Raw genomic sequence first — 13,507 nt, forward strand, 5'->3', positions numbered from 1 at the left:
AGCTCCCAAGCATCACACATGTGCAGCAAGGAAGTACTGCCATCTTCTCACTGACCAAAGTGTCCTCTGATGAATTGTTGCTGACTTTGACAAGTTATTCAGGAGATCCTTGTTTATTTTCTGAATAACTTCATGATCAGCATAATACTCAGTATATAATTAACTGAACAACAGTTTCCATCAATGAAACTGTTGGTGCTGGATCCCAAATGCATGTGTCACATTTCAGCTTCCCATCCCAGGGCAGGTGACATTCCCGAAGAGCAGCCACTCTGTGCTGAGAGCCGGCAGCCCCGCGCACCACTGGTCCTGCAGGAGAGTGGCTTTCCAGGGTGTGGCTCAAAGCAGGAGGCAGGCGCTGACTGGGCTGCTGAGGCACCACAGCTTCCTAATTGTCCGTCTTACTCTGTTTGCCCACACGTCTTCTGAAGCCTGTACTCCATGCAACATCTGCGGCAGTTTTCTTCCTCCCCTGCCTTCTTTCCTGGATGAAGCTCATCTTGCAGCCCATCACCAAAAGCTCATTTTCTCCATCAATGAGGTGTCGTCCCTCTCGCGTTGCCTGAGGAGTGACTGATCTTCTGCACAGGGGGACAAAAGGACAAAACAAAGCAAGGAAACCTGGGAAGGGGTGGAAGGCTACAGCTCCAGGACTCCTGTGTGGCTTGCACTACTTGGTTGCCCAAGGATGAATTACCAAGTGCTCAGAAGTCAGTTGTCCACCTCCCCAAGTGAGGGCATTGCGTCAACAGGCTGTCCTGAGGTGGGAGCGCAGTGGGGTGATGGCTCATCCCTGGGCTTTTCCCAGTGTGTTGATGCAGGGGTGGGAGGGAGCACGCAGGCAGCACGTGCATGCAGTGAGGACATGGGGGTGATGCACGATGCTGGCCAGGCAGCAGCTACGTCAGTCCTCTGTCATGCACCAAAAAATTGGCTGAATTGATTAAAAAGCTAGATGGAAGATGACACCTTCCTCTTTGGGCTCATCTTCCAGTAGTTTCCAGAGCACAGCCCAATTAAGTGTTTCTGTGCTCAGATGCTGCTTTGATCCAGCTGCCTTTGCTGCATTTTTCATTGCCACGATAAGCCTCCAGAGCTGCTGTCGGGATCAGGGTTGGCTTGTGCAAACGTGGCTGCTCGCTGCCTGGCCGGAGGCCCACAGGCAGCTCTCCCCATGGGCAGGAGAAGGGCTTTGGTGGCCTGGTGGGATCCCCATCTCCCTTGGCTCATCCCCATCTATTGAGGATGCTGCTGTGTTTCTCTTTATGAGGCTCCCTCTATTTTCCTTCCCCTCAATAGGGGATGCAGCTCTACATTATTTATAACTAACCTTTCTTGTCCATGCTCTAGGACAGACACTGTGAAAAACTTAACTTAAAAAATTTATTTTCTTCAGGAAAAAATAGCAAGTGAATATGAAAAGAGATCGTCTCTTGCACTAGCTGCTCCGTGTTCCCAGCCCGTCATGGGGGACATGCTATGCACGTATCCTAACCAAGGTGGGGGACATGGCCAGGGAGTACAAAGAGTATGAAGCCTCATTTTTCATCTCCTTTTACATTTATACAGTCCTTATTACATAGTTCCACCTTGGGGCACTGCAACCTCTGTAAGTGAGGGTCTGAATTTGCCAGTGCTCTGGCAAAGCTCTCCCCATCCTGCCTTGAGAAGGAGGGAGGCTCGAGCCTGGTCCCTTGGGGTGACGCCTCCATTGTAAGAGTGAAACGGTGTTTTCAGGAGGGTTGATCTGTGCTCACCTGTGATGCCCACCCGCAAGACTCAGGGTTCACAGAGAAGGTCCTGGTGGCTCACAGCACATCAAAACACCAGGCTCCAGGTACACCCACCCATCGGGACACGCAGGTGATTTCTGAAGACCAAGCTTCCGCCAGGAGGTTGCAGGTGTAAAGCTGCCTACACCTGCAGCAGATTTTGTGCTTGCTGCCAACAGTTTTTAGTTGAATGGCACCAAGTTTTCCATCTCCTTCCTGCCCCACAGCTCCTCCCGTGCTCTCCTGCCCTCCCACTCCATCAGCTGGGGTGCTGTGTAGAGCATAACCTTCACCAAGAGTGAGGGTGGGCTCCTAAAATTTCATTTCCACTCTAGATGTGACAGGTAGCTCCACTGCAGTGCAGTGCTGAGTACTGCAGGTATTCATCACTTCTACAGCTTTCCCAAACACAACTCCATTTCATGAGGCAAAACAAGTACAAGCTTGTACCCCCAGGCCAGGCAGCTGACGTGAGCCTTTCAGTGTATTTGGGACCATTGAGATCATGACTGTTTGGTGGGGAAGTGCTGGTGCAGTCAGACACGTGTCTTGCCTGGAGGTTGTTAGCAGTGTCTCCATGGGCTGTTGCAAGCAGATGTAAGATCCCGTGTCACCTGCAGGTGAGAAGCCACAAGTCCTGTTAGTGCATTGCATCATGTTGAGCAGGCCTTCACTGTCCTCTTCTTGGCGGAGGTGGGAGTGGTGGCAGCTCTTCAGTGCTCCTGTGAACATGCCCACATACATCGCCTTCCCCTTAGGTCTGGGAAACGTGAAAGGGCTGTTTACAGAGGCGTATCTCTAGAACCTCTCCTGATTATACTGGCCTAGGTGACCGTGTTTCGGGTCAGCCTCAACAGGAGCAATGTCACCTGTAGCTCCAGAACTGCTCCTGGATGTCTTCCAATTCAATTTTTTCCCCTTATTTTTGACACAAAACACTTGTTCTTCATCTCCAAATGATCAAGGTGGTCTCTGTCCCTCCCTGCTCATATAAGGACAGCCCAGAAAGTTCCCCTGTTATAAATCTGAGCTTTCTTACACAAGAGATAACCTAAAATCCTACTGCTGTTTATAGAGCAAAATAATCCAATCAGCACATGCTGGCAGCTCAGAATATTTACTTGTCACCTAGTTTCATATCCATGAGCATCTTTGGAAGAGCCCTGGTAACTCTTCTCCCCTCCTAGCTGTTTGCCCGGTGCTCCCCTGCATGGCTTCAGCCAGGCTGGGACAACAGCTGGGACGGATTAAATCTTATGGCAGGAGAATGTGGTCAGATCCCCCAAAAGAGACACCCATAGCTGCACAGTGAAAGGATGGCTCCATGAGACTCCCTCCAAGCAACAGTTCTCCTCAGTGAAATTCTGGAGATCTATGGTGGACATGCTGTGAGCACACACTGTGGAGCTGGAGGAGGTGCTCACAGTTGTCCACGGCAGCATGGGCAGAGCTCGGGGCCGGCACAAGCAGTAGGAAGAAGAAACACTCACAAAAATGTCCAAGCAAAATATATTCTCCTGGACTTGCCCCTTACTTTGATACCAAGCCCATGGAGAGAGAGATCATGCACACTTAATGCCTTTGTATGCATACAATCTAAGATCCTACTCCTAGGACTTTTTGAGTTCTTACATGGAATCAGAGTGAGCAGCAAGGTTTTGGCTAGAACTAGGCTATATCTCCCAGAACGAACCTATGAATAGGACATCACTGATCCTATGTTTTCATCACATCAAAGCAGCATCCCCACACATCTACGGCAAAAAGAGCCTCCAGAACAGCCACAGCAGGACTGCGCCATGGGAACAGGGCAATTCCCTTCTCGTCTAATGCACGCTGTGATAACTTTGGCTGAGCTAGATGGGAGCAACTAGCAAGGTATTTTGCTGTATTAAGTCTTACTTTTTCCTTATAATGTTGTTTCTAGTATCTGGAAAGTGAAACTTAATATACTACTTCAGTCCTTTGGTAAATTACTAAAGGCTTCATTTTTCTAATGAAGCATAAGGTAAACCCAGAGAAAGCAGCCAGGCTCTGAGCACAGTGCTCACAGAAAGGTGGTCGGTGGAAACCAGAGCATGCCGGCGGTCGGGGAGCTGACATGGGTGGTGTGTGTGAGACCTGGGGACATCCCCGGGTCTGTAGGTGCCTGTGCCAGCACTTGCCCTGCCGGCTCATGGAGCATAAGGACCAAAGAGTCAACTATTTCCAACTTAGGTTTGCTTTTGCATTACATAAATACTTGGAGGGAAAAACCCATACTGGGTTTCAGAGCAGACAAACTCCCAACCCCACAGCCCCAGGGAGCACCCAGGAGCAGGCAGGCTCCTTTTCTCCTCCCCTGTCTTTCCCCAGCTTTTGGCGACCCAGCAAGAGTATTTTAATGTTTACCATAATCTTTGCAATGGCAGTGAATTAACCATATGTCTTCTGATGCTCAGACTTGAAGCAGCAAATGAAACAGCTTTGTTAAGTCAAGCTCCTGCAAAGGCAAACATTGGTGTCAAGACAGCAGATGAAACTCCCTCGGAGAGGGGGATCACTACAGAGACTGGTGCTCACAACAACCGGGACAGAAACCTAAGCCTAGAAGGCCAGACTAAGAAAAGCACCACCCATTAACAAGTAAAAATACGTTTTGCTTCTTGCTGGAGAACTACAGTGTTGGTTCCCCTCTCACGCCAGCTGTGCAGGATTTCCTGGACTCATGTGGAGTTATCCCTAGTTTGTACCACGCCACTACACATCAGCATCACCTTTCTGTAGCCTGTTTGTACAAATAACGTGAAGCCACTGTAGACTTTGAAATCGTAAACTGTGTATTATGTAGCAGGGCAACAGCATTAAAATCAGACTGTGAAAAATAAAATGAAAAATATAACTAATGTAGAATAACAGCAGCAAAATCATACGGGATTGTATCAGACTGTAATTATGGTATTTGATATTTACTGTATTTAATATTGCAAAATAACCGTGTTATCAGTAGCATACGACCAGCAGCGAAATAACAGTCATGAAGGCAGTAAATGAGAGCACTAAGGTTTCAGCCATAGAGCCAGGCAAGCACCAGTGCACTCAGTAACTCTGTTTATTCACATTTGAAATGAACTGTTTGCAAGCTGCAGAACAGTGAAGTTAGCAATGGAAACTGGAGCAGAGCCGAGCCGCAGCACACCCATGCGGGTGGCGTGACCAGACCTGCGCTTCCTAGGAGGTTTTACAGCACCTGGACCTCGGACAGCCGGAGGTCTGCATAAGGAGTTGCACTCCTTAAAAGCAAAAGCATGCAAGTAATTAAAAAATGCAAAGTACTGCCAGAGTACTAGGAAAGCAACGCTAGAGTCTTGTTTCACAGTGAAACAGCCTGAAGGCACTTCCATGCACACACGACCAGAGTTACGCTCCACTCTCCATCGAGGAAGCTCAGGGGCTTCTTCTCTCACTTACTGACAGCAAATTTCCTGAAGCACCTTGCGTAATCTTTTTTTTTTTCAAGCTGGGCTCGTACCAACTTATATTTCTGACCAAAGAAGGAAGATCTTGAAAATACTCTGCTTAGACTTGTCAGGGACCTCAATCTGTTTGTTCCTGGCTTTGCGTTAGGGCCTCTGCAGAGCCGTATGCTTTTGTAAGCTCTAAGTCTTTAATTGAAAAGTAAAACAAAGCCCAGTTTCAGGGGGAGCAGATGATATGCCCCTCTCCCCACCTCCGCAGCTTAGTGTACGGCATTACTGACATGCCATTTCCAGGCTTCCTGGGCAGCTCCCAACAGCCTCAGACCACATGAAAATTGAAATGCCCCAACAAAACAAGACAAACCCAAAACCCAGACCCAAGAACTTGCACAGCAAAGGCCCTACATCAGGTTCTGTCTCTTACAGCCCATGCGTGAGGGCTGGTCCTGTCAGCAGAGCATCACGGCACAGCATTTGCAGACTGAGCTCCTGCCAGCACCTCTCATGACTTGCTGGCCCCTTTGGGACAATTTCATGGGGACAGAAAGGACCCAGCCCCTACCATCCCTGCTCCTGCACCCCTGGTACCAAACCAGGGTGAGGAGCTGCTCCCTCACCCTTCCCCCAAGGCTGGTGCTCACCGATTGCACCTCCGTCCCCTTGCACACCCCAGCAAGATTTGCAGCAAAACTAGGTCTCCCTAAACCTCTTGTGCCCTTCAAGGCACCCCGGCACCAGCATTTGGCTTACCACAGGCAGAAAGTGCATCTCTTCCCTCCCAAGGAGAAGCCCCGTCCACCTCCTCTCTTAACGGCAGCTCCTTGATGCTGGGCAGCAAAGCATCCTTTGGGCAGCAGCTCCCCCAGCACGGGGTCTGGCGACGGCAAGCTGTCACGCCCCTGTTTCAGCATGGAGCCTGGCTTTTGGGGAGCGGAGATGGCCCCCGCTGCTGGCTGGGCTGGGGAACGGGGTTTGCAAGGAGCACCTGCAACAAGCAAGCTCCTCCAGCCACCCAGAAGCGAGAGCGGCTTGAAAAGCTGCCTGGAAATGATTGTGGTACACAAAACATTTCAATAAGGGCTGTGAAAGCCTGGTGCCATATCTTCTGCCCTCCGCTGGGAATGCATGACAGATTTTAACATAAACCAGCATACAAAAATAAGCAGATGACAACACTCCAGAGATCTCTAGTCTCCCTTAATTACAGTTATAAAGGTAAAATCAAGTAGACATCGAGCTCATGCTTGATTTAAACATAACATCAAAAGTGGAGAACAAAGGAAAATGCTCTCTTAGTTTACTGCATTTATCCATTTATTGACAGCTTTAACACATTCCTGTATTTGCTTTGCCTTTGTGCCAATGGTGACACATTTCCACTCCTCCAGGATTGCTTTAGCCCTATGGACATAACCACGAGGTCTTCAGGGAGTGTTTTGCCTCTCTCTGCAGCCCCAAAGCCAGGGGCTGCAAATACATCAGGGCTCCATGCTGGGGTACCCATCATTTGAGCTCATGTCAAGGCACCCCGTGGGGATTCTCAAGGGCCTGAGGAGGCACGTTCCGGGGGCCGGTGCTGCCGTGTCCCAGTGGGATGGTTGGGGTAGGAGGCACAGGGGGCACCCTGGCCCCGCAGTGGGGCTGGGGTGCCTCTGTGCTGCAGACTGGGATGTGCTGGGTTGCGCAGTCCCGATTGCTCTGGGGAAGGTGGTAGTCATGGGAACACAGCGAGTTTAGATGCCAGCTGGGCTTTGCTTTATTACCACCCCGGTCCTCCGCTGCTGCTCGAGGAACTGCTCTTCCCTGCTTCAAGCGGCTCATCACACTTTCAGCAAAACGTCAGGTGGGAGGATGCTGTAGCCCTGCGCAGCAGGATGGACACACAGACACAACAGAAAGGACAGGTAGACATGGTGGGATGGACACACAAAGCCCAAATCCTCTGTCTGTGCACCCATTGCGCCCACTGCCTGTAGCTGCCTTCACCAACTCTTGGGATCCTACAACCTCCCAGCCTTTGGCCGGCAGAGAGGCAATGTCCTAAGGTCCCTTGGCTCTGGCCAAGGGAGGGTCCCCGAGGGAACAGGAGGGGCCAGCAGAGAGGAAAGCAGACAGACACGCACAAACCAAGGCTGAAAACGTAGCACCCATCAGCATCTAGCAGAGCCTGAACCTCCCGGATGTGCTGCTTGATGCACGTTTGGCGCTTTAATGGGGTCCGACAGCAGAATTGTTAGCATGAAGATAAGGTGAGAGAAGGAAAAAGCTAGAGGAGCGGAAAGGGAAAGCACAGGGAAAGAAAAAAAGAGAAGTAGCTATGGAGATGATGTGCAGCCGGGATGCCTGAGGGGACACAGGAGTTGATAACTAAGGTCTATATAGAAACTCTCAAGGGAGCTGGCTTACGATTTCTGGACAGTATCCTTCACCACGAGATGTCCTCGAGCTTTATCACTCCTAAACTCAGCCAAGCACAGATGACCTCTGCAAAAGGATCAGTTCTGAGCAGCACCCACTGCTGCACGGGCCGTTGCCCTGAAGAGACAGGGCTTTGGTCTTCCCAGAGACACAGAAAAGTTCTTTTATAGGATGAGTCCCTGCTAAGCCAAACAAACCTTTACCTCTCCTATATGAAAGGGCCTTTGGAGCTGCCACCCCTGCCCTGCAAAGGGGTGGGAGTGGGATGGGGCAGACAGCTCTCCCCAACCCAGGCGGTCACCACCCTCCAGTGATTATCGTTGCAAAATGTTCCCTGCAATGAAAGGAATATTTTCTTCACCTCTACTTAAATTTGGTTGCAAGTTTTAAAAGCACTAAGTGGCCCCAACAGAGCCTTAATTTGTTATTTTGATGAGCTAGCTTGGTGCAGTTTCCCCCGAGACTGTCTACCAGCTGGTGGATGCTTGTGCTTGAGATACAGAAAGCTCTGGGTATAGAATTCATGTCCTATGGAGAGAAGTCTACTTATTCACAATAAATGTGGGTACTGCCTCAAAAAACAGCTCTTCACCTTGGCATTGCTGAAAAATGAGAGATGTGAGCTCAGATACAAGGTGTAGCAAACGTGTTCCTTAGAAAACCCACAGCTGGAGAGATGACAGTGTCCTTCAAAACTTGCTCCCTACCATGTTGCTGCCTTGGAAAACCATGGGCGCTGACATCTAATCACAATTGAACCCCTCCATTTGAGTTTCTTTTCTTTAAGTATTGTCTCCTCTTACGCTGCCAGATGACAGCCACTGCCTTCCCAGAGCAGAGTCAGACCTTCAAGGTTCCCAAAGAACAAAAAAGCTCCAAAGCGAAGGTATCCAGGATGCATTTGGATGGGAGGAGGAGTGTTTCCAAACACATGAAAGAGCAAAATATGCCTTTTTTACCTCTTTTTTTTTACATTGAGTGAGCGGGAGTTGTCCACTCTGTTGGACCCACAGATGATCTCTGTTGGTAGCTGAAGACCCAGAGGTCCACAACAGCAGCAGCATCTTCTTCACAAGACATGACTATGGGCAGTGGGGTGTGATTTGTGTTCAGGCTGTTTCAAACTCTCCATTTATTTTTTTCCACTGATACTGAAGGAGCTGGCAGGAAAGCAGGTTTGTTAAAATTCAACTCAGACCATCCTCCCTGACAACTGAGGGAGAAAAGTTAGGCTGGAAAACCTCCACGCCACTGAATCATTCGCCTCCCTGAGTCGCAGAAGGGATTCTCCTGCAGGAGAAATGTCTTTCCTTAAATGAGCAGAGAACAGGCAGAAAAAAAATCACAGACAACCTTCATAATAAATATCATAACAACAGGAGAAAGGCATGAACTCCTTGCTTTTCCCTTTATAGGTCCCATTAAAGGCATGCAGCTGCACCGGTTCCTTCCCTTTTCAGATGCTCAGTGCTAGGAGAGGTCAAGTGCATGGGCTTGGCTCCAAACCCCACAGAATTAATTGCAACACTAATTTCCTTCAACAGACCATGGATGTGAGGTACATGGGAAGGTCAATGGTGGGAAGGACACAATGCACACACAAACAGGGATAAAAATGTATCCCGCCCCTTGGTTATGTGGGTCTGCTCCAGTGCAGGGGCCTCTAACTCCATATCCCACCAGCATGAGCTCCCCACCGGTGGGGACCAGCCCTCCTTGGATGCTCTCCTGCTCGCCTCTCCTTGCATTCTGCACTAGCCACCCTGCAGGCTCTGTCTGCCCTCACTAGGCTGCTCTTCTTTCTTAGACTTTTTTTTTAAAAAATATTATTATTATTATTATTATTATTATTATTATTATTATTATTATTATTATTATTATTATTATTATTATTACACTTTCACTCTAAGCCCTATTTTCAGTTTCTTACAGCTTCCCAAGGTAATTATTTTGGGGGCTGGAATGTTTCATGTTTTCAGAGTTGAATATGTGAAGAGTTTTTTAATTTCAGCTGGTTTTGTTTGTGTGTGAACATTTAAAGAAAAGCCATGGATTAGCAAACAAACATATATAAAGAAGGTTTTGGAGAGGTTTTTCATGTTAAATTATATTTACTAGTTTTACTTTACAGCCTATCTGGTTTCATTACGAATTCAAAAGGATGCTGATGAAGCAGAAAGCCTTGAGAAAGGAGCAGTGGAAAGTATACAAGCTCTTGTTGTTTCTTCCTATAATGAAGGAAGGACGAAGCCCCAGGGAGTGTGGTCCAGGGACCCATCAGTGATGATGTGCACCAGGGCTGCTTTGCAACCCAAAGCCATTAAGGGCCAGGAATAGGATTAAGTACCTGGCCCTTGGCTCCGTCACAATGTTAACGGCTTGGTGTAAATCAATTATCTCATGCTGGCCTAAAAATAAGCATTTGAAATTATTCAGAGCACTGAACAGGATTTCGCTTCCTCCTCACACTTAGTCATAAAATTCTTTAATCAATATTAATGTTATAAACCCAGGCACGTTTCTGCCTTGTGCAAAACAGCGAAGCGTGGACCTATTCTACACAGGGAATGTGGCTCTTGGTGGGTACCTGCTGTGGGGTGGAGGACATGCAGTGCTGTACATTGCGTTAGTTGCCATGGTAAGAGTTCCTTTTTTTTTTTTCTTCAATTGCAGACTAAGTTGTTTCTAAACCCCACATTAATTGTTGCCATGCACTGCAAGGCGCTGAGCCATCCTCCCAACGTGGAGCTGCTCTGGCTGCCGGCCCCTGAACTTGCGAGAGAGAAGAAGCCAGCACGTTTGCTTTCAGACTGGACCAAGTTGTGTAGAGTTTGTTTAGATCTCTGGCAAAGTCTGGGGCTCCTTTCTACGAAGCACAACGTGGCAGTTGTATCTTGCCATGTATGTGTTAGGTCAGATTTTTAATGCATGCACGATAAGTGCAGTAACCAGCTTATATATATATTCATTCTTAATTTCCAACTCTAAATAAAAACCTGTTACCTGCTCTACAATACTGATACACTACTAATAGTTGAATACCACTATAAATCATTATTAATTATTCATTGAGTGGTTGTGCACTTAAAAAAAATAATGGCCCGGGACTGAGTGGCGGTGTTGGATTTACAGTGCGTTTTCTGCCAATTAATTGGAAGATACTTTCAGTGCAGAAAAGCAAAGACTGTATCACATTAATTTTTGACGGGGAAAAATTCCACAGATCAATTTAACATTAATATTAAACTTGCTGTGAATAAACATTTCATTAAAATGAAACTTGATTTTTCATGTTCGCACATCTATTTACTTTTCTGCCAGTCTGTGATAACAAAAACATGGAAATCCATTCCTCACTGAACAGCACTTTACTAACGACTTGCTATGGAGCTGTTCTCCCTCATGCTGGTCCAGCTCCTGTAAATCCCTACTTCAGTGGGGCTGCAGGAAGACAGTCTATTCTGCCGGAATCCACAATGGACATGTAATACAAATATGAAACAAATACATTTTTGGTCAAGTTCAGGCTTCATGTGTGCTTGGCAATCCCCAGCATCCAACAGGCTTGTCACAACTGAAAATGTTACTATAATTTTTCAGTGCTGGATGCAGTGAGCATACCTGGGGATGTGCATGGGGGCTGCATGCCACCACCAGGTGCTCAGCAGGGCTCAGGCTACACCAAAGGCTCACTGCCCATCTATTCATCACCAAATGGCAAACCACTGCTGCCCTTTGGCTGCAGAGAAGTGAGGTTATTTGTGACACCAGCAGCACCTACGTACAGTTCCAGTAGTGTCACACTGCTTCCCATTGCACTTCCCTTGCTAATGCTGCAATCCAAGCTGGCTATCCTATGTTTTGACTTCCTGAAGACTCAAGCCAGTACGAGACATGTTTGCTCAGCTGCAAAGATGTGCTGAGCCACCTTCGGATAGTGCTCATCCACATGGATGCAGGGATGTATTCTCAAATCTTACTCACTATCCATCACCCCTCACATCCCAGAGCACACAGAGGTGGGCAGAAGAAAGGCTCAGCCCTGGGCTCCCTGCCGTGCTCAAAAAATCCTTCAGGTTTCCAAAGGCAGCATCCATGTGCCATTAACTTCTGCTGGGCAGGGCCCACAGGCATCAAGTGCTTGCTCCTGGGCTTCAGCTCATACAATTTTTTATGGGAAACACTAATGGGAGAAAGGAAACCAACAAAAGATGGCACATTTAGAAACGCAGGCTCAGCATCAGCCGGTTTCAACTCAGAAATGAAAAAGAATCAAAAATACAACTTATTCATATGAGTGCAGCTTTGAGCTGGAGAAAAATGAGGACACTGAAAGCTTGTATGTGTGTAGCAAATTTTCAGATATAATTCCCTATATCTGCATGTATGCAGAGTGCCATCCGACCCCTCCTGTGCGGCCCCAAGCTGTTGGCACAGCCTTGCCGGGGCTGGAAGTTTTGCCCCACAATGCTCACAGAGATGCTTTTAGGCATAAGCCACATACAGGAAATAGTCCTGTGGAAACCTGCTGCACTATTCATAAAATTAGAAATATATTTTCAGTTTTACAACATCAAAGCTTCAGCCTTGTGTTTTCACCTCTAGTTTCTGTATAAATATAGAAGCTGTTTTCCTCCAAATTTTTTCAGCTTAATTTAACTTTTATTGAATTGAGTAAGGAACTAGCCTCATTCTCTCTAATAGGGAATGCAGACCATGAAATGAGTTCCAAGGGGCTTTCCAGATGGAGAGAGGAAAAAATATATATATTATAAAAAATGCATGTTACGTAGTTTCCACAGTTTTAAAAATAAAGCCTGGCAAATATATTTAGTGTAAAAAAGGGGGAAACAGAATCAGAACATGTTATTAAAATTATCTCTAAAAGGGGGGACTAAAGGGTGAGATTTTGTATTTCAGCAGTAACTGCATCCAAGGCACTGGGGAACACTGCTCAGTTTTCACACTCCGGAGGAAGGCAGGGAAAACCGAGCTGCGGGCAGAGGAGGGGCTGCAGGAGCTTTTGCAGGCACCGCCCAGGACACTTCCCTTTGGGGGTCCCCTAGCATCATATTAACCTCCCAGGGGTCGATTATTCTCCCTTGAGCTACCCAGAAAGATGCTGCGTTTTCCCAGTTCATGTTTTGAAATGATCCTGTGTAAGGACTTCCTTGCCTTGCCAGTGTTATCTTCATTATTTCCAGCTCATCTTCCACTGGAAATCTTGAAATCTTGCTATTACAGTCAATTTTGTGGGTGTAGAAAGAGCCTTTAAGACACTCTAAAAGCTATGCAATTCCAGAATAACATATTCCTTATGTCTAATAAAAAACTAGATAAATGTCTTGCGCAGCTCTCTGCATTTTAGCTGATTTTAGACTACTTAACTGAATTTTCTCATTTTTTTTGCTTCTTTGCTTCAGAAGCACAGCAGCATGGGGACCTGGGGAGGCTGGGGGCCGCGCCTCCATGAGTGGCTCATGTCTGCTTGCCTGGGCATTTTATTATTTGATGTCTTAACCTACTTTCAAAAACTTCCACACATCAAAAGTTCAGCCAAACCATCTGAAACGTCCCACAATCTCTCCGTCCCTCCGTCCCCCTTTGCTAACACCTTGCTCGCAGCAGAGGCTGCAGAAACGCCCTGATCTCAGCCCTGGGGGGTCAGTGACACTGTGGCCTTTGCTCTCTTGCCTCATTCACATGTTTCTGTACCTATACATAGCTCTATAAAAGTATTTTTAGCTCTACAGACTTCCGCAGCAGTTTCTCTATTTCTGTCCATAACATCAAGTTTTGATCCAGGTCTTCGCTTTCTATTTAATACCTTTAATTTTTTTTTTCCAATCCCTGCCATTA

Source organism: Nipponia nippon, unplaced genomic scaffold, assembly GCF_047370975.1.
Source record: "Nipponia nippon isolate SJK-2023a ecotype South Korea unplaced genomic scaffold, ASM4737097v1 scaffold_5, whole genome shotgun sequence".
NCBI classification, from domain to species: domain Eukaryota; kingdom Metazoa; phylum Chordata; class Aves; order Pelecaniformes; family Threskiornithidae; genus Nipponia; species Nipponia nippon.